Here is a 21,283-nt window from a genome sequence, read left to right on the forward strand (position 1 = left end):
AATGAGGTGGATGAAACTGGAGCCTATTATACAGAGTGAAGTAAGCCAGAAAGAAAAACACCAATACAGTATACTAACACATATATATGGAATTTAGAAAGATGGTAATGATAACCCTGTATGCGAGACAGCAAAAAAGACACAGAGGACTCTGTGGCAGAGGGAGAGGGTGGGATGATTTGGGAGAATGACACTGAAACATGTATAATATCATATAAGAAACGAATTGCCAGTCCAGGTTTGATACAGAATGCTCAGGGCTGGTGCACTGGAATGACCCAGAGGGATGATATGGGGAGGGAGGTGGGAGGGTGGTTCAGGATGGGGAACATGTGTACACCTGTGGCAGATTCATTTTGATGTATGGCAAAACCAATACAATATTGTAAAGTAATTAGCCTCCAATTAAAATAAATAAATTTAAATTTAAAAAAAAGAAAAGAAAAGAAAGTGAAAAAGGAGAGTGAAAAAGCTGGCTTACAACTCAACATTCAGAAAATGAAGATCATGGCATCTGGTCCCATCACTTCATGGCAAATAGATGGGAAACAATGGAAACAGGGAGAGACTTTATTTTCTTGGGTTCCAAAATCACTGCAGAGACTGCAGCCATAAAATTAAAGGATGCTTGCTCCTTGGAAGAAAAGCTATGACCAACCTAGACAGCATATTAAAAAGCAGAGACATTACTTTGTTGACAAAATTCCATATAAGGGTATGCTTTTTCCAGTAATCATGTATGGATGTGAGAGTTGAACAATAAAGAAAACTGAGCACCAAAGAACTGATGCTTTTAAACTGTGGTGTTGGAGAAGACTCTTAGAGTCCCTTGGACTACAAGGAGATAAAACCAGTCAATCCCAAAGGAAATCAGTCCTGAATATTCACTGGAAGGACTGATGCTGAAGCTGAAGCTCCAACACTTCAGCCACCTGATGCAGAGAACAGACTCATTGGGAAAGACCTTGATGCTGGGAAAGATTGAAGGCAGGAGACGGGGACGACAGAGAATGAGATGGTTGTATAGCATCACTGACTCGACGGACACAAGTTTGAGTAATCACCAGGCGTTGTCGGTGGACAGGGAAGCCTTGTGTGCTGCAGTCCGGGGTTCGCAGAGTCGGACACGACTGAGCAAGTGAACTGACTGAACTAAAATGGATGGGAATGGGCAAATTTAATTTAGATGACCATTATATCTACTACTGTGGGCAAGAATCCCTTAGAAGAACTGGAATAGCCCTTATAGTCAACAAAAGAGACCAAAATGTAGTACTTGGGTGCAATCTCAAAAACAACAGAATGATCCCAGTTGGTTCCAAACCCAGCCACTTAGAATAATATTTATAGTTTGGTGAGCCAATTGGTCAGTTTTGTGGTCTCAGTTGGTCTCAGTCATGCATCTGTGGTTGGGGTTGGGCATGGTCAGCCATGACTGTGCTTTGATGGCCATTGCTGGGACCAGTAAGATGATGAGAACCCCAGTGTAGCCTTTCCCTACTCAGCAGGCTAACCCAGGCTTGTTCTCCTGGTGGCAGTGCATGGGTCTGAGAGAAAGGGCAGAAACACAAATGGCATCATGAGGCCTGGGTTCTAAACTGACAGAGCACCACTCCTGCCACATTCTAACATTTAGGGCCAGCCCAGAATCGAGGGTTGAGGAAACAGATTCCACCTCTTGATGGGAGGAGCTGTAAATAGCCTGTATAGGCACAGATAGAGGGAGGGGAAAGGATCAGAGACAATTTAGCTGTCAATACACAGCACCTTCAAACTATATATTATGATACGTATATATATACATATTTATGTATGTGAGAATTTTTTTCTTTTGTCTTTTTTTGTTTTAAATATTAACAAATAAGCATTTATAAGCACCTGATATGAGGCAGTATTTCAGGCACTTTTCTTGTAATCATTCATCTAACCCTTCTGAAAACTGGGAGATAGTACTTAATTCTTGTTCCAATTTGACAATTGAAGACACAGAAACATTAAGTAACTTTCCTTGGGGTCATCCAATAGTAGGAGTTGGAGTCAGAATTCTCTCAAGCAGACTAACACGAGAGCTTGCATTCTTACCATTGTGGTACTCTGCTTTCCATGGACCTGATAACATATATTCTATTCATTACCTTGCTTTGTTCACTTAGAACTAGATTTTTAATATTGTTACTTAATAACACATATAGGATTTTCTCATTATTTTCAATGAGTATGCATGTTTGATTGTATAGATGTACACAAATTATATAACTAAGCCCTTACTTCAGTTTGTCCCAAATCTTTTCTGTTACAAACAATATCTCATTAAATATCTCAGTATATTTGTTTATCAGATGAAACCGGAGGGTCAGTTTTACTGCTGAAGACACAACAACCTGAATATTTACATCTTGAATACCACAGTATTATAATTTAAAAGCAAAACTGCTGCAACTATAAAAGAAGAATTAACAGAAATATGATGGCATTAGAAGGTCTTACACAGTGTTCTCAGTAGTTTTCAGATAAAATGCTCAAGGAATAACTAGGGTATGGATAAGCTGAATAATAACTAAATGTGATACTCATCAAACTTAACTTGATACTCAAGCTTTACACTACACAAACAGCAAAAGCATTTTATTTCAAGTACCTATGTGATGAAATACTAGACAACATTCTGAGCTGTATTCTATTAAAGCTGGAAAAGAATACTGAAACCATAAGCAGAGAAAAACCCAAATCATTTGGGAAATATTATTCTAAAAAATTCTTGGGTAAAGAAGGACCCCCAAACTGCTTAAAATACAGAATATCTGGGGAAATAATCATGAGATACAGCCAAGGAAGAAAATTTACAGTATTTAAAGAGGGAAAGTTACAATGACAAATTACTACTTAACTCAAGAAATTATAAAAAGAAAAAAATACCTATGTAGAGCAAGTAGAATAATTAATGAGCATAAAAGCATAAATGAATGAATTCATAAAGAACTCTAACATTGTAAAACGATTGTAAGAATCAGTAGTTTGAATAAAATGGTTCTTTGGAGAACCATAAAGAGGATAACCAGAAAACAATAAGGGAGATAAGATAATAACAAATCTGCCCAAGTGAAAAGAGAAAAAGCAAATAAAAAAGTAAACATTAGAAGTAATTGCAGATATCAGTATTAAATTGGTTATAAAGATATATTTTGATTGCATTTATGATAATATATTTTGAAAACTTAGAGGAAATATCTAGGAAGATATAAACAGCAGAATTTAATAATACCACAAAATCATTTACTAGAGTGATCCAGAAGAGCCTCATTTAAAATGTGCTGCATACAGTTTCAAAGTGAAGTCTTTTCGAGGTGCAGATTATTCTTATGCTGCTGTACGGCCTCCACTCTAAGAATTAAGCTTCTCAAAATTCCATGGAATTGAAATCATGGCAAATTGTATAGCATATAACTACTACATTTCATGCTGTATTATTTCAATTCTTCTTTAACTTCTACTGAAGTAATAATGTACTCTACAATGGGTAAATTCATAGAAGTTGAATATACGACTCTGCGACCCTGTGGACTATAGCCCACCAGGCTCCTCCGTCCATGGGATTCTCCAGGCAAGAATACTGGAGTGGGTTGCCATTTCTTTCTCCAGGGGATCTTCTCAACCCAGGGATCGAACCCAGGTCTCCTGCATTGCGGGCAGATGCTTTAACCTCTGAGCTATCTGGGAAGCCTAAACAGAGATAAATGTCTTCAAATAAACCTGTCCCCTTCCCCCCTCAATATGCACTATAAAGTTATCTGTCCAAAGAAAATTTACAAATAGTTGTTTCATAAGTGTGCAACTTTCTTCCAATAGACTGGAAATCTTAACTGGAAGATGTGCCTTCTGCTCTTATTTTTATGCACCTTAGTGTTAAAAAGTAAAATTTGAACAAATACAAGATGATATGTGTTTGTGAGATAATGAACATCAGAGACAGTATAGCACAGGAATTTTAGTCCAAAAAACTTAATTTTGAATTCTACCTCTGCCTCTTTTTATTCTGTGGGGTTAGGACAAATTACTTAACCTGTAAGCTTTAGTTATTCTGTCAGCCTCAAAGCCCATTAACAATTCCCGGGGAATAAAAACAGAATCTGGATAACAAATTGATATCTAAACTTTTATTCTTTTTGTGCTTAGTCTAGTTTCATTTATTCTTAAAGGAACACATGTAGAAGACTCATGCTGGGTGCATGACAGCTGAACTGAATTCCTAGTGCAAAGTTGATGTACCCACACCTCTTCTCAGCAGGCGGCAAGCAGACTCTGCACCCTGGCACTGGGAGGATCTGCACAGCTGTGCATACACAGAGAGAACTCCACTTCTCCCACTAATGAGATACTTATAAAGCAGCCCTGCCCACCACCTGTCTGGGAGAGCCTGGACTCCGCTATGTGAGCTTGTGTCTCCTCATTCTCTGATCAAAGAATAAATTTTTCCTTTGTTTCATTCAGAACCCCAAAAAGGATTTTTGTTGGGGACAAACTGGGGAGAATTGGTAACAAATTTATCTATAAAATGTGCATGATAATAAGCTAGAGGGAAACTATTATACATGGGGACTGAATTATATAAATGGAAAATAGCGCAGTGTTGAGCACATAGTAATAGCTCAATAAATGCTCAGGAGGATGGTAACAGGCTGCATTTATGATTTCAAGTTTGCATCCCCCTCAATGGGAGTGGTTTATCAGTTGTACTTTAAGTCATGGTTTAGCACATAGCAGGTCTGAAATAAATACCTGTTGAATGAATGAAAAATAAACTTATAGTATTTGCCAGACATGATTTGCTTAGTCTGTCTTAAAATAACTCACTGGTAAGTATCTTCATTATTGCAACACCAAGCAAGATTTTATTTCTTCTATTGTTAATAAAAGATTGGTTTAAAAGGACTTGATATGTACATATTTATCTTTTATATGTGCCATACCTTTAGTTCTTCTGGCAGTTTTTCTCATTTGGTGTCAAAAAACATATGTGTTGGGGAAATTTTTCTATCAGTATTTTGTAGTAATAAAAGAAGCTGAATGAAATACAATGGAGACTGACAGAAGAAAAAGTATAGCCCAGCATCTGGGTAGCATGATTAATTTTTTAACACAAATTTGTTCATTTAGTGTGTGCCTACATTTGTCTTTCATCATTCCATTCTAATAATGAGTTTCAAAGGTGAAAATAATTATCTCACAAAAAATATACTTCAGTGCTGGGGTTGCATTAGTTTAAAGAGGCATGAGCCATCATTTGCTTGCACTTGTCATCAAATTCCTTCAATTTAATGGTCATTTAAGAATTCATCCCCTCTCCTTCATTTGGGATGAATGTGAATGTGCCTATCCAGGGAGAGCACCAATCAATTTAGTAGTTAATGATTATTGTTTCCATTTCAGAGTATTTACATTTTCCTCCAGCTTCTCCTAGTGTGGTATTGTACGATTTATGGGGGAAGTCACTGCTCTCTCAGTGTCTGTGAGCATTTCTTTGCTTATTCTTCATGAAAACATTTAGTTAGAATTTAACAGAGAAACAACAACAACAACTAGAAATGTCTTTCCCCACCTCAGTGAACACAAAAAATTAATCATCTCAGAGAGTCTGCATTAGACCCAACACTGCATAATGCAAATATGGCACAACGTCTATCTTTACATTTATTTGCAAATGTGTACAGATATGCTTCATATAAATTAATCCTCCATTTCATTATAAGAAAAGAATTACGTCTGTGGTCAGAAAGAGTGGTGGGGGGGGTGGAGAGTTAATCTGATTTAGCGCAGCATGTGAAAAATTAATTGAAAGTCAGAACTCCATAGTGTTTATTATAAAGTAATTTCACACCAGCTCAGGATTAGCATGGTAACAGGTGACAATAGGTCATGACTGCATTAATTGAAAGCACACTTGATGAAGGGGAGGAGGAAAGAGAAGGAGAGAAGAGAGAGAAAAAAAGAATATTAATTTAGTGGCACAGGATGTATTACACGTAGGTAGTGGTATGGGATGAAGGGCAGGGATGGAACCTCACTGAAAAAGATAGCCTTTTGCAAAATCAGATGTCTGTCTTTGGGTAGCTCATGAAACTTTGAGACATTTGAGATCCCCAAAGACTGAAATACTTTCCAATTACAGCACCTTTTAACTGCTGTCTTCTAACTGAAGACACTGGCGTACACTCTGGTGGTGATGCTGAAACCAGTGGAGAAAGGGAAAACCCCAGCAGGTGGTTTAAGTTCTCTTCAACTTTTGTTCTCTGCGGACTCAGCTTGACACTCAGAAATTCGTCTCTCACCTGGACAGATTAGTGCGATAGTATTAGTGGTAAAGTGAAGGCATCTTTGGTTCAATAACTGTAATACAGCCAAAGGTTAATAAAGCCAATACTGGAGGACAAGCAACAGAAAAGTAATCTGAGATTTTGCCATTATGCTGATTGAGTGGCCAAGTCAGGCTCAGCCTTCTAGATGAGTGCAGAAGTCACCGAGCCTCCATCTCTGTAGCATCCTGTGCCCCAGCACATTTTGCCAGCCCCACTGATGGGCTGTGGGCTGGGGTGTGCAACCTGGACTGCAGCCTGCATTTCAGCGGCTGAAATGGGAAGCTTTGGTACTGGTGGAATGGGATGAAGTATTAAAGAAGTTTCAGGACTAGGAGAATAGGCACAGACACAGGTCACATGTGGCATATATTGTAACTGAGAACTCTGCATTATTAACTGTAGCCATTGTCCAGGGCTAGGCTCATTAACTAGTTAAATAAGCATTTCCATTATAGCAAACAAACAGAAAAGGTAGAATGATGTAACACCTGTTTAATCAAGCCAGGAACTGACTCAAAGCGATTAAATTCACAGAAATGGATGGGAGAGAAACTAGCTTGTTCTGTAGCTGCACGGTGGGGTGAGTGCTGTGTATGAAAGTCCAGTGTATGGAGAGAAGGTGGCGGCTGGAGCAAGAGGAAATCAGTGACTTTTATTTATAAAGAGAAAAAATTATTTTCTAGATTTATGCAATTCTGTGGTATGAGCTGATGAGTGTGACCTTCCTGCCTGCCCTTTCTTGTGGAAAGTTTGCAACCCAGGCTGACACAAGCTGTTGTAATATGTTAATTTTGACCCAGGACTGCTACAAATACTAAGTATGATCTCTTAGACATTTTTACTAAAAAATATAGTCATTTTAGAGATAGCTTTAAGCACGAAGTATCCCCATGAAATGTACTAACCTTTCCAATGAAGGTCAAAATTAACTAAAAACAAAAAGCAAAGTGAGGGGGGAAAAGTGGTGTAAAGACATGGGAACACTATGAAGGTTGTTAACTGGGAGGTTAGCTTTCAAGCATAGTCCTTTTTCCTTCATTCTTTCACAAAGGAAGCTTTGATTCTTGGATGAGCATAGTGGAAGGTCAGCTGGAAATCATCTGGAAAAATTGAGTAGAGATAAACTCAGAGAGATAAGATGAGCTTGGAATCTCCTGTCAAGGAGCAAAGTATAATATTAGAGGCTGTAAGGAAATGGGAAAGCAGGTTAAGAGTGTTCTGTGACACGACTGAGTGACGTTCACTACTACCACTACTACTCAAAGTGCTGAAGATTTTTATGTTCAGCAAAAGTAGCATTTAAATAGAGCAAAACAGTTATGGGCTTCTGCTTCCAGTCAATATGAAGAAATAGGGACCAGATTAACCCTCTTGTCTGAAACAACAACAACAAAGCCCAAATTGGAGAAGATAATAAGATTTCACTGACACTTGACATGAAGGCAAAGAAAGAATAATCCCTAAAAGATGTGAAACAAAGGAAGTAAGCACTATAATTACCCCAGTTTAATGACTTGAAAGATTTCCCAGCTGAGTGTAGGGTGGAGAAACCCTCAAAAGTTAGTGATAAAAAGGACAAATAATCCAATATGGAATGAGCAAGATATTTGAATAGACCCTTTACTAAAGAAGATACAGAAACTGCAAACAAAAGCATGAAAAGCACTTACCATCACTAAGCATTAGAGGAGTGACCATTGAAACCACAATCTTTTCTCACTACCAACCTACTAGAACGGCTAATATTAAGCCAGCTGACCTTATAAGTGTTGGCAAGGATATGGAGAAATTAGAACTCTCATATATTTTTGGTGAGAGTGTAAAATGGTATAACCACTTTGAAAAAGTTAGACAGCTTCTATATGCCTACCATATGAGTCAAACATTTCATACCTAGATATTTACCCACGAAAAATGAAAGCATGTACCCATATAAGTATTTTTATACAACACAATTTTTCAAAGCGTTCTTACTTTTATTGGCCTTAAACTGGAAATAGCCCAAGTGTCCATTAAAAAATAAATGGATAGATACTTTGTGATATATCCATTCAATGAAATACTACTCAGCAACTTAAACTAATGAATTAGTGGGCTTCCCTGCTGGTCTAGTGGTTGGGAGTCTGCCTGGACTCCCAAACAGAGGACATCAGTTCAACCCCTGATTGGGAAGGATTTCATATGCTTTGGGGCAACTAAGCACTAAGTGTGGCCAAGAGCTACCCCACGTCCAAGGTCAGGGGCAGCGGCCTAGAGTGCCAGGCTGTGATGGTGCAGGAAGGGCCGAGAGGAGCTACCCCATGTTTGAGATCAGGGGCAGCGGCCGAGAGGAGCTACCCCACGTTCGAGGGCAAGGGTGATGGCAGAGAGGAGCCACCCTGCAACCAAGGCCAGGGGCGGTGGTGGTGGCTGTGCGGGCACAGGAGGGACTAGAGGAGCCATCCCAAGTTGAAGGTCAGTAAGGGCGGCGGGAAGAGATACCCTTCATCCAAGGTAAGGAGCAGCTGCTGCACTTTGCTGGAGCAGCCGTGAAGAGATACCCCACGCCCAAGGTAAGAGAAATCCAAGTAAGATAGTAGGTGTTGCAAGAGGGCATCAGAGGGCAGACACACTGAAACCATACTCACAGAAAACTAGTCAATCTAATCACACTAGGACCACAGCCTTGTTTAACTCAATGAAACTAAGCCATGCCCGAGGGGCAACCCAAGATGGGCAGGTCATGGTGGAGAAGTCAGACAGAATGTGGTCCACTGGAGAAGAGAATGGCAAACCACTTCAGTATTCTTGCTTTGAGAACCCCATGAACAGTATGAAAAGGCAAAATGATAGGATACTGAAAGAGGAACTCCCCAGGTCAGTAGGTGCCCAATACGCTACTGGAGATCAGTGGAGAAATAACTCCAGAAAGAATGAAGGGATGGAGCCAAAGCAAAAACAATACCCAGTAGTGGATGTGACTGGTGATAGAAGCAAGGTCCAATGCTGTAAAGGGCAATATTGCATAGGAACCTGGAATGTCAGGTCCATGAATCAAGGCAAATTGGAAATGGTCAAACAGGAGATGGCAAGAGTGAATGTCGACATTCTAGGAATCAGTGAACTAAAATGTACTGGAATGGGTGAATTAAACTCAGATGACTATTATATCTACTACTGTGGGCAGGAATCCCTCAGAAGAAATGGAGTAGCCATCATGGTCAACGAAAGAGTCCGAAATGCAGTACTTGGATGCAATCTCAAAAACGACAGAATGATCTCTGTTTGTTTTCAAGGCAAACCGTTCGATATCACAGTAATCTAAGTCTATGCCCCAACCAGTAATGCTGAAGAAGCTGAAGTTGAACGGTTCCAAGAAGACCTACAAGACCTTCTAGAACTAACACACAAAAAAGATGTCCTTTTCATTATAGGGGACTGGAATGCAAAAGTAGGAAGTCAAGAAACACCTGGAGTAACAGACAAATTTGTCCTTGGAATGCGGAATGAAGCAGGGCAAAGACTAATAGAGTTTTGCCAAGAAAAGGCACTGGTCATAGCAAACACCCTCTTCCAACAACACAGACTCTACTCATGGACATCACCAGATGGTCAACACCGAAATCAGATTGATTATATTCTCTGCAGCAAAAGATGGAGAAGCTCTATACAATCAACAAAAACAAGACCAGGAGCTGACTGGCTCAAATCATGAACTCCTTATTACCAAATTCAGAATTAATTGAAGAAAGCAGGGAAACTCGCTAGACCATTCAGGTATGACCTAAATCAAATCCCTTATGATTTTACAGTGGAAGTGAGAAATAGGTTTAAGGGCCTAGATCTGATAGATAGAGTGACTGATGAACTACGGAATGAGGTTCGTAACATTGTACAGGAGACAGGGATCAAGACCATCCCCATGGAAAAGAAATGCAAAAAAGCAAATGGCTGTCTGGAGAAGCCTTACAAATAGCTGTGAAAGGAAGAGAAGTGAAAAGCCAAGGAGAAAAGGAAAGATATAAGCATCTGAATGCAGAGTTCCAAAGAACAGCAAGAGATAAGAAAGCCTTCTTCAGCGATCAATGCAAAGAAATAGAGGAAAAGAACAGAATGGGAAAGACTAGAGATCTCTTCAAGAAAGTTAGAGATCCCAAGGGAACCTTTCATACAAAGATGGGCTTGATAAAGGACAGAAATGGTATGGACCTAACAGAAGCAGAAGATATTAAGAAGAGGTGGCAAGAATACACGGAAGAACTATACAAAAAAAGATCTTCATGACCCGGATAATCATGATGATATGATCACTAATCTAGAGCCAGACATTCTGGAATGTGAAGTCAAGTGGGCCTTAGAAAGCATTACTCTTAACAAAGCTAGTGGAGGTGATGGAATTCCAGTTGAGCTGTTTCAAATCCTGAAAGATGATGCTGTGAAAGTGCTGCACTCAATATGCCAGCAAATTTGGAAAATTCAGCAGTGGCCACAGGACTGGAATAGGTCAGTTTTTATTCCAATCCCAAAGAAAGGCAACGCCAAAGAATGCTCAAACTACTGCACAACTGCACTCATCTCACACGCTAGCAAAGTAATGCTCAAAATTCTCCAAGCCAGGCTTCAGCAATTCGTGAACCATGAACTTCCTGATTTTCAAGCTGGTTTTAGAAAAAGCAGAGGAACCAGAGATCAAATTGCCAACATCTGCTGGATCATGGAAAAAGCAGGAGAGTTCCAGAAAAACATCTATTTCTGCTTTATTGACTATGCCAAAGCCTTTGACTGTGTGGATCACAATAAACTGTGGCAAATTCTGAAAGAGATAGGAATACCAGACCACCTAACCTGCCTCTTGAGAAATCTGCATGCAGGTCAGGAAGCAACAGTTAGAACTGGACATGGAACAACAGACTAGTTCCAAATAGGAAAAGGAGGACATCAAAGCTGTCTATTGTCATCCTGCTTATTTAACTGCTATGCAGAGTACATCATGAGAAACGCTGGACTGGAAGAAACACAAGCTGGAATCAAGATTGCCAGGAGAAATATCAATAATCTGAGATATGCAGATGACACCACCCTTATGGCAGAAAGTGAAGAGGAACTAAAAAGGCTCTTGATGACAGTGAAAGAGGAGAGTGAAAAAGTTGGCTTAAAGCTCAACGTTCAGAAAACAAAGATCATGGCATCTGGTCCCATCACTTCATGGGAAATAGATGGGGAAACAGTAAAAACAGTGTCAGAGTCTTTTTTTGGGGAGGGAGGCTCCAAAATCCCTGCAGATGGTGATTGCAGCCATGAAATTAAAAGACGCTTACTCCTTGGAAGAAAAGTTATGACCAACCTAGATAGTATATTCGAAAGCAGAGACATTACTTTGCCGACTAAGGTCCATCTAGTCAAGGCTATGGTTTCTCCAGTGGTCATGTATGGATGTGAAAGTTGTACTGTGAAGAAGGCTGAGCGCCGAAGAATTGATGCTTTTGAACTGTGGTGTTGGAGAAGACTCTTGAGAGTCCCTTGGACTGCAAGGAGATCCAACCAGTCCATTCTGAAGGAGATCAATGCTGGGATTTCTTTGGAAGGAATGATGCTAAAGCTGAAGCTCCAGTACTTTGGCCACCTCATGCAAAGAGTTGACTCACTGGAAAGACTTTGATGCTGGGAGGGATTGGGGGCAGGAGAAGAAGGGGACGACAGAGGTTGAGATGGCTGGATGGCATCACGGACTTGATGGACGTGAGTCTGAGTGATATCTGGGATTTGGTGATGGACAGGGAGGCCTGGACCTGCTGTGATTCATGCGGTCACAAAGAGTCGGACACGACTAAGTGACTGAACTGAACTGAAGCCAGCATGTTAAAATTCCTGAGCCTGAGTGTCTGAGCTCTTCATCCGCAATGAGAGGTCACCTCAGTAAGAAGCCCATACATCACTACCAAGAGTGGCCCCAGCTTGCTGCAACTGGAGAAAATCCATGCACAGTGATGAAGACCCAGCACAGCTCTCCCACCCAAATAATAATAAAATAAAGAATTAAAATAATAAACTAGTGAATCATGTAACAAAATAGTTCATCTTAGAATAATTATGCTGAATGAAAGAGACCAGACAAAAAGGAATACATACTTGCATAATTCTTATATATAAAAATCCAGAAAATGCAAGCTAATATGACAAAGAGCATATTAGTGATCATTGGAAAGGAGGGCAGTTATGGGAAGGAGGGAACTAATACAAGGGCCATATGAAAACTTTCAGAATTTATGGGATGGTTCACTGTCTTGATTGTGGTACAGTTTCATGGGTGCATATATATGTCAAAACTTGACAAATCACATACTATAAACTGAATATCTTCAATTTTTTGTCAATTATACTTCAATTAAGATGTTAAAAAATAAAGGAAGATGGAAATACATTACAAAGCAATAATGACATAGTTCTTCTTAAATATACCTGACCTAAAAAAAATACAATAGGAATTTATTCAGGTACAAGGAAAGTATCCCAGATGGAACAGACAGATATAAGAAAGAACAAAGAATGATAAAATGTTTAAGTATGTGGATAAGTGTAATGAATAATGATAGGTTAAAACAGTAAAAAACAATAGTCACTGGCTATTAACATGTATATGATAATACATATAAACTAACAACTATGAAAGATGTGTAAATGGAATTAAACTGTTCTAATTTCCTTGCATGTTTTGGAAGTGATAAGTTATATTAGACTTTAATAAGTTAATATACACAGGTAATCTCCAGGATCATATGGAATAAAATATTAAACAATATTAAAATGAAAAAAATTATTTCAATGAAGACAAGAAAAAAGAGAAAATGGGACATAACACAAGTGGAACAAATAGAAAACAAGTAACAAGATGACAGATTTAATACAATATATTAATATATCAGTTCAGTTCAGTTGCTCAGTCATGTCCAGCTCGTTTGACCTCATAGACTACAAATACCAGGCTTCCCTGTCCATCACCAACTCCCAGAGCTTATTAAACTCATGTCCATTGAGTCAGTAATGCTATCCAACTATCTCATTCTCTGCCGTCCCCTTCTCCTCCTGCCTTCAATCTTTCCTAGCATCAGGGTGTTTTCTAATGGCTCCATTTTCTTCACATTAGGTGCCTAAAGTATTGGAGTTTCAGCTTCAACATCAGTCCTTCCAATGAATATTCAGGACTGATTTCCTTTGGGATGGACTGGTTGGATCTCCTTGCAGTCCAAGGGACTCTCAAGAGTCTTTTCAAACACCACAGTTCAAAACATCAATTCCTCGGTGCTCGGCTTTCTTTATAGTCCAACTCTCACATCTGTACATGATTACTAGAAAAACCATAGCTTTGACCATATGCACCTCTTTTGGCAAAGTAATGTCTGCCTTTTAATATGCTGTCTAGGTTGGTCATAGCTTTTCTTCCAAGGAGCAAGCATTTTTAACTTCATGGCTGCAGTCACCATCTGCAGTGATTTTGGAGCCCTCAAAAATAAAGTCTCTCACTGTTTCCATTGTTTCCCCATCTATTTGCCATAAAGTGTTGGGACTGGATGCCATGATCTTAGTTTTCTGAATGTTGAGTTTTAAGCCAACTTTTTAACTCTCCTCTTAATATATCAGTTATTATATTTAATTATTAGGGCTAAACATTTCTATTAAAAATAAAGATAACAGTTGCTATTATAGACTAGATTAAATGGTCTTCCCTAGATAAACAAATGGCTCAGGGGTAAAGAATCTGCCTGCAAATCAAGAGACCCAGGTTTGATCCCTGGTTTTGGAAGGTCCCCTGGAGGAGGGTATGACAATCCACTCTAGTATTCTTGCCTGTAGAATTCCATGGACAGAGGAGCCTAGCAGGCTGTAGTCCATAGGGTTGCACAGAGTTGGGGATGACTGAAGCAATTAAGCAGCAGATAAACAAAATCAAGCTATAGGCTATTTGGTGTAGATTAGGTAAAGACTGAAAGTAAAGAAATGAAAAAATAGAAGTTTATATACACTAACCAAAGAAGACTAGTATCATTATAGTGATAACAAATAAGCTTTAAGGTAGGATGAAATATTAAAGAGAGACAAAAAAGTGTCATTTTACCCCAAAATATCACAATTCTAAATAAAATAATAATACAGCCCCAAGATTTATGAAACAAGAATTAATAGAACTAGAAGCAGAAAAAGCTACAGAAATCATCATGGAGGGAAATTTTAACGTACTTCTCTTTCTCTTAGTTATTAATGAAATACACAGCAAAATTATTAATAAAAACAAGAAACAGCAAGAGCATGGAGAAATTTTAACCTTTATACACTGCTGGTAGAAATGTAAAATTGTGAAAACACTTTAAGAAACAACCTGCAATTCCTCAAAAGTTTACATGTAGACTACCAAATGTCCAAGCAATTTTATTCCTAGGTATACAATCAAGAGAAATAAAAATATACTCACAGAAAACTTGTATATGATTGTTCATACCAGCATTAATCACAATGGCCCCAAATTGGAAACAACTCAAATGTCCATCAAATGATGAAAGGGTACATAAAATGTGATATATCACACATGAAGTGTTATTTGGCCATAAAAAAAGGAATGAAGTTTTAGTACATTCTACAAGAAGAAATAGTCCTTTATTTGTTAAATAAATTGAATCTATAAATAAAGCCTTCCCATGATGAGAACCTCAAGCCAAAATTCATTAATTGTTGAATTCTGTTGAACATTTGAAAAAGAGATACTGTCAGTTGTAGATAAATATTCTAAAAAACAAAAAAGTGGCAACCTTTAACTCTTTTTATGAAGGCAGCATAACTTTCATACCAAATTCTTTAAATAACATTGTTGCCCTTAAATAACATTCAGTTCAGTTCAGTTCAGTTCAGTCACTCAGTTGTGTCCGACTCTTTGCGACCCCATGAATTGCAGCATGCCAGGCCTCCTTGTCCATTACCAACTTCCAGAATTCACTCAAACTCATGTCCATCGAGTCGGTGATGCCATCCAGCCATCTCATCCTCTGTCATCCCCTTTTCTTCCTGCCCCCAATCCCTCCCAGCATCAGAGTCTTTTCCAATGAGTTAACTCTTTGCATGAGGTGGCCGAAGTATTGGAGTTTCAGCTACAACATCAGTCCTTCCAATGAACACCCAGGACTGATCTCCTTCAGAATGGACTGGTTGGATCTCCTCGCAGTCCAAGGGACTCTTAAGAGTCTTCTCCAACACCACAGTTCAAAAGCATCAATTCTTAGGCACTCAGCTGTCTTCACACTCCAACTCTCACATCCATACATGACCACTGGAAAAACCATAGCCTTGATTAGATGGACCTTTGTTGGCAAAGTAATGTCTCTGCTTTTCAATATGCTATCTAGGTTAAGAAGGGTCAATAATAGAACAATTTTTAAAATGTATATAGATATTAAAAAGTTGTAAAATATTACAAAACCAAGTCTAGAAATGTTGATATTCAAGACCAAGTTGAGATCATTTCAAGAAGGAAAGTTTCCTTTGATGTTTGAAACTTATTTTATGTAACATGTTAATACAATAAAGAGAAAAACATATTATTTCAATATATGCAGAAAATGCATTTGATAAAATTGAACATCTATCTATAAATCTGTTAATAGTACTGTTCAAGATGGTACTGTAGGAAGATCTTGAACTCACTTTCTCCCCTGGACACCTCAAATCTATAGTTACATATAAAATAATTCCTCTGAAAAGACCTGAAAGCTAGCTAACAGCTTCTCCACAACAAAGGATAAAGTGTTATGCTGAGATGAGTAGGAGAATCAGACTCGTGGTCTTACCAAAAACCCCACTCCTAAAATTGTGAAACCCAGTTGGGAAAAATCTCACAAATTATTTCTCCCTGAGAAATAAGGGATTTGAGCCTCACATCAGGCATCTCAACACTTGGAACTTGGCTCAGAGAGATGAATCCCCACAACGTTTCACAGTCTTGTACCCTCCTGGCGCCTCTCTAAACCATGCAGCCCACAGAGGAGATGCCCTTTGAGTGCCTGGCTCTCGTGGTGAGAGAGGCCCCATGGGACTGAGACAATTGGACAGAGAGCTTTTGGATGGCACAAATAAAAGGCTAAAACACACTTGGTCTTCCGGTGAAAACAGTCTGTTTATTTGTACTGTAGCTTCAGCTTGAAGGGCAAGCTTCACATTTGCCATACCAGAATAGCAAGAAGAGGTAAGAAAGACTTCTTAAGTGATCAATGCAAAGAAATAGAGGAAAAGAACAGAATGGGAAAGACTAGAGATCTCTTCAAGAAAGTTAGAGATACCAAGGGAACATTTCATGCAAAGATGGGCTTGATAAAGGACAGAAATGGTATGGACCTAACAGAAGCAGAAGATATTAAGAAGAGGTGGCAAGAATACACGGAAGAACTGTACAAAAAAGATCTTCACGACCCAGATAATCATGATGATATGATCACTAATCTAGAGCCAGACATCTTGGAATGTGAAGTCAAGTGGGCCTTAGAAAGCATCACTCTTAACAAAGCTAGTGGAGGTGATGGAATTCCAGTTGAGCTGTTTCAAATCCTGAAAGATGATGCTGTGAAACTGTTGCACTCAATATGCAGCAAATTTGGAAAACTCAGCAGTGGCCACAGGACTGGAATAGGTCAGTTTTCATTCCAATCCCAAAGAAAGGCAACACCAAAGAATGCTCAAACTACTGCACAATTGCACTCATCTCACACGCTAGCAAAGTAATGCTCAAAATTCTCCAAGCCAGGCTTCAGCAACATGTGAACCGTGAACTTCCTAATGTTCAAGCTGGTTTTAGAAAAGGCAGAGGAACCAGAGATCAAATTGCCAACATCTGCTGGATCATGGAAAAAGCAGGAGAGTTCCAGAAAAACATCTATTTCTGCTTTATTGACTATGCCAAAGCCTTTGACTGTGTGGATCACAATAAACTGTGGCAAATTCTGAAAGAGATGGAAATACCAGACCACCTAACCTGCCTCTTGAGAAATCTGTATGCAGGCTAGGAAGCAACATTTAGAACTGGACATGGAACAACAGACTAGTTCCAAATAGGAAAAGGAGGACATCAAGGCTGTCTATTGTCATCCTGCTTATTTAACTGCTATGCAGAGTACATCATGAGAAACGCTGGACTGGAAGAAACACAAGCTGGAATCAAGATTGCCAGGAGAAATATCAATAATCTGAGATATGCAGATGACACCACCCTTATGGCAGAAAGTGAAGAGGAGCTAAAAAGCCTCTTGATGAAAGTGAGAGAGGAGAGTGAAAAAGTTGGCTTAAAGCTCAACATTCAGAAAACGAAGATCATGGCATCTGGTCCCATCACTTCATGGGAAATAGATGGGGAAACAGTAAAAACAGTGTCAGACTTTATTTTGGGGGGCTCCAAAATCCCTGCAGGTGGTGACTGCAGCCATGAAATTAAGAGACGCTTACTACTTGGAAGGAAGTTATGACCAACCTAGATAGTATATTCAAAAGCAGAGACATTACTTTGCCGACTAAGGTCCATCTAGTCAAGGCTATGGTTTTTCCAGTGGTCATGTATGGATTTGAGAGTTGTACTGTGAAGAAGGCTGAGCGCCGAAGAATTGATGCTTTTGAACTGTGGTGTTGGAGAAGACTCTTGAGAGTCCCTTGGACTGCAAGGAGATCCAACCAGTCCATTCTGAAGGAGATCAACCCTGCAATTTCTTTGGAAGGAATGATGCTAAAGCTGAAGCTCCAGTACTTTGGCCACCTCATGCAAAGAGTTGACTCACTGGAAAAGACTCTGATGCTGGGAGGGATTGGGGGCAGGAGGAGAAGGGGGCGACAGAGGATGAGATGGCTGGATGGCATCACGGACTCGATGCACGTGAGTCTGAGTCAACTCTGGGATTTGGTGATGGACAAGGAGGCCTGGCATGCTGTGATTCATGGGGTCGCAAAGAGTAGGACACGACTGGGCAACTGAACTGAACTGAACTGAACTAATCTAGAGGTTATGGAGGTGCTCAGAGGGAATGTAGGCTGAAAACATCATCTTTGCACTCTCCCTTATCCTTAGAGCTTAGCAGTGTCTCCCAGAAAGGAGTTTCTACACTTCTGGAGGCCAATTCTTGCAACTGCCACCAGCAGGATACCTCCAGATTTATCTGGAAGCCAGCAAGATTTATGATTGCATTCACACAGCACTGTGTATATTTTCACACTTTAAAAGAAGATGCCTGAGGTTCTGGCTTTCAATTAGCCTGAATATAAGTTCTGACTGAGATTCCTTCTTTTGGAACACTGACAGGTCTTGGCACACCCTCAACAATGGGGAGCTCTCAATGCTTAGAGAGCTTAGACAATGACAAAAGTTTGAGAACCAGCAAAGAGCTAGGGTAAAGTTGAAAAATAAGATGGATCTCTTACACAAGGCCACAAGGTCTGGGAAAGGTAGCTTCTTCACTTAGTTCCTAGAAACAAACACAGAGTGTCAAGGTAATGGAAGAAACAGAGGAATGTTTCCAAACAAAAGAGCAAGAAAAACATTTAATGAAATGGAGATAGACAATATACCCATAAAGAGTTCAAAGCAGTAGCTATAAAGTGCTTCCTGAACTCAGGAGAAAAATGGATAAACAAAGAACTTTGACAAAGATGTAGAAAACATAAGAGAGTGTCAAATAGAAGTTATAGTGTTGAAGAATGAAATAACTGAACTGCAAAAAACACTAAGTGGGTTTAACAGAAGACTAGATGAAGGATCTTCCTGACCCAGGGATCAAACCTGGGTCTCCCACATTGGAGGCAGATGCTTTAACCCCTGAGCCACCAGGGAAGCCCCAGATGAATTAAGGAAATGGATGAGTGTTATGGAGGACAGGGCAGTGGAACTCATTCAAACAAAACAGCAAAAAGAATTTTTAAAATTCTTTAAAATTTAAAATTTTTTTAAAAATTTTGATGTATGGCAAAACCAATACAATATTGTAAAGCAATTAACCTCCAATTAAAATAAATTTATATTTTAAAAAATTCTAAAATTTCTCATAGGTCCCTTAAAGTCCTTAGCTTAAGGGACCTATGGGGAAGCTTAAAGTCCCTAGCTTAAGGGACCTATGGGGAAGTGAGTGAAATAATAATCATATCATAGGGGACTTAGAAGAAGAAGAAGAGAAAAAAGGGCAAAAAAATTATTTGAAAAAAATAATAGAAAGTTATTCCATGTTCATTGATTAGAAGAATTAATTTTGTTAAAATGCTTGTATTTTACAACTTACAGATTTAATGCAGAGCCTATCAAAATTCCAATGCCATTTTTCACAGAAATAGGAAAAGCAACGGAATTCCAGCAAAATATCTACTTCTGGTGCATAGGCTACACTAAAGCCTTTGACTCTGTGGATCACAACAAATTGGAAAATTCTTAGAGATGGTAACACCAAACCACCTTACCTGCCTCCTGAAAAATCTGTATGCAGGTCAAGAAGCAAGAGTTAGAACCATACATGGAACAACAGACTGGTTCCAAACTGAGAAAGGAGTAGGTCAAAGCTGTATATTGTCACCCTGCTTATTTAACTTATATGCAGAGTATATCATGTGAAATGCTGGATTGGATGAAGCGCAAACTGGAATCAAGATTGCTGGGAGGAATATCAATAACCTCAAATACTCAGATGATGACTACCCTAATGGTAGAAGACAAAAAGGAACTAAAAAGCTTCCTGATGAAGGTGAAAGAGGACAGTGAAAAAGCTGGCTTAAAGCTCAACATTCAAAAAACCAAGATCATGGCATCTGGTCCCATCACTTCATGGGGAAAAAATCAGAACAGTGACAAATTTTATTTTCTTGTGCTCCAAAATCACTCTACACTCTCTCAGTTCAGTTATGTCTGACGCTTTGTGACCTTATGGACTGTAGCCCCCCAGGTCCCTCTGTCCATAGGATATTTCAGACAAGAATACTGGAGTGGGCTGCCATTTCCTTCTCCAGGGAATCATCTCAACACAAGGATCAAGCCTCCATCTCCGACCTCTCCCACATTGCAGGCAAATTATTTACTGCTGAGCCATCAGGGAAGCCCCAGTTGACTATGTATGAGTTTATTTCTGGGCTTCCTATTTTGTTCCATTGACCTATGTGTCTTTTTGTTCCAATAACATACTATTTTGATTACTGCAGTTTTGCAATATAGTTTAAAATCAAGGAGCATGATGCCTCCAGTTTTATTCTTTCTCAAGATATTTTTGGATATTTTGGATATTCTATGTTGCTCAGTCTCTCAGTCATGTCCAACTCTTTCTGATTCTATGGACTGAAGCATGCCAGGCTTCCCTGTCCTTCACCATCTCCCAGAGCTTGCTCAAACTTATGTCCATTGAATCGGTGATGGCATCCAACCATCTCAACCTCTGTCATCCCCTTCTCCTCCTGCCTTCAATCTTTACTAGCATTAAGATCTTTTCTAGTGAGTCAGTTCTCTGCATCAGGTGGCCAAAGTATTGGAGCTTCAGCTTCAGCATCAGTCCTTCCAATGAACACTCAGGATTGATTTCCTTTAAAATTGACTGGTTAGATCTCCTTGCAGTCCAAGAGACTCTCAAGAGTCTTCTCCAACACCACATTTCAAAGTATCAGTTCTCCAGTGCTCAGCCTTCTTTATGGTCCAACTTTCATCCATGAGTATTGGAAAAATCATAGCTTTAACTAGATGGACCTTTGTTGCCAAAGTAATGTCTCTGCTTTTGAATATGCTTTCTAGGTGTGTCAAAGCTTTTCTTTCAAAGAGCAGGCATCTTTTAATTTTGTAGCTGCAGTCGCTGTCCACAGTGATTTTGGAGCCCAAGATAATACAGCCCATTATAGTTTCCATTTTTCTGCATCTCTTTGCCCTGAGGTAGGTGATGGGACCAGGTGCCATAATCTTTGTTTTT

Source organism: Capricornis sumatraensis, chromosome 4, assembly GCF_032405125.1.
Source record: "Capricornis sumatraensis isolate serow.1 chromosome 4, serow.2, whole genome shotgun sequence".
NCBI lineage: Eukaryota > Metazoa > Chordata > Mammalia > Artiodactyla > Bovidae > Capricornis > Capricornis sumatraensis.